Source organism: Aplysia californica, unplaced genomic scaffold (genome assembly GCF_000002075.1).
Source record: "Aplysia californica isolate F4 #8 unplaced genomic scaffold, AplCal3.0 scaffold00380, whole genome shotgun sequence".
Taxonomy (NCBI): Eukaryota; Metazoa; Mollusca; class Gastropoda; order Aplysiida; family Aplysiidae; genus Aplysia; species Aplysia californica.
The window spans coordinates 151386-153068 of NW_004797650.1; the positions used below are offsets into that span (position 1 = coordinate 151386).

General features: G+C 47.5%; 1 protein-coding gene across 4 annotated transcripts in view; it reads right to left on the minus strand.

Moving 5' to 3' along the window:
* LOC101863917 (C-Maf-inducing protein) overlaps nt 1-1683 on the minus strand; it is a gene marked incomplete at its 3' end in the record, with an annotated part of 91792 nt that overhangs the window by 83378 nt on the left and 6731 nt on the right.

A 1683-nucleotide genomic window follows, 5' to 3' on the forward strand; every position in this document is an offset into this window, starting at 1 on the left:
TCGCTGTTCTTCCTTTGCCATGGAGAAATAACGAGATTCCACGATAAGTCTCCTGTCACGTCCACTGCTGTGGAAGGGTGGGAAACAGCAATTCGTCACCTGAGCCCGCCCTGCTAAGTCCGCTGACGTCAAGGCACGTTTCGCCTCATCTCTACTTTCGTTTTCCTTTCATCCCAAGCCCAGTTCCAATCCTCCCGAATTATAATATAATATACATGATGTGCTAGGATGTGGGGCGGGGGCGTCTCGCGAGTAGTCTTGAGTCACTTCGACTGTCAGTAGGGGCCGGTGGGCCGGCTGTTATTTGTCTGAATGCGTGTCTTATAATTCGTACCTTTGTTGACGGGTTTCGTGACCTACTAAAAGTGAAGAGAGTCATTACCACGGTGGAATTACACACAGAGGCTGTGCTCCCCTTTTCTGGACACACGAAAGAAGAATCTATATAGCTGCAGAGACAAGTTACAATAAATACATATACGCATACCACCGGGTATGGTAATGGATAGAAGATGAGGGCGGCTCGGGGCAGGTTGGGGGGGAAGGGGGTAAGCATTGTAATTCGTTTTAGTCCCCCCCCCCCAAAAAAAAATGGGGGGGGGGGGTAATAAACTAGAACCAGAAACAGCAAACGACACCAGGGCGCGTCTTCAACACATTAATTAATCCATGTCCCGCAACCTCCTTTCCCGAGCGGCACTGCTAATGCTTTCAACGTTCTCCTCCCTCTGGAAATTAAGACTTCGCGTTAACAAAAGGGAGGGGAGGAGTCTGCACTTAGGAATAGAAGTGGAGGGGGAGGAAAAAAGAGTATGGAAAAAATTCTCAGGCCGCGAAGATCCAGTTAGAAGCCAGAATAAACCCCCCGCGCCACGAGCCGAGGCATTCCAAAGTGAGTAAGTGCACGGAGGGAGCCCGCCGACAGATGAAGTTCTCCCGATTGTGCGCGGGAAATGGGGCACGTAAATTGGGCCAAAAACGGGCGAATTTGCGCAGGAGCGCTGTTACGTGAGCGCACACAACATGGGCTGGTGAGCAGTGAGTCCCTATGTAATACATACATGTATATTACTCCAGGAACGGGTTCTGGATAGTGTACATAATGCCTGGGTTAAGCCGTCGTTTACAGCTTGTTTTATCTTTGTATTAAGGCAGCATTGCACAACGGGTAGATCAAATAATAGTAACAACTTTTTTTCCAAAATGTTTGAAATTAAAAGAAGGAGCAGACAACTTCCGATGGTCAGCCCCTCCATCCATCTTAACTTCCGTTCCCGGGAAGGGATCCGGCTACCTGACAAAATGAACAGAGTAACTCTCGCAATTTGGAATTATTTCGTTATGTTTCAATAGCCATAAACATAATGACACAATGAGGGTCAAGGAAAAAAACCAATCAAGGCAATTGTGATAATAGGAGGAAAGGGAGTTGAGGAGTCACTGACACCCCCCCCCACTACCACCCCCGTCATCACGTAAGAGTGAAACAGGTTCTGATTCGGCCTACTCGATGAGTCAGTGCGTTGATTAATTATCTAATGGCACCTGCCTCACGGTTTGTTTGCCATTCCCCCTATTACACTAAAGTGAGTCGATCGAAAGAAACACATTATTATCAAACCCCACATAATCTTACATTTTTAACAGATACGGATACAGAGAAAGAGAGAGAGAGGGGGGGAG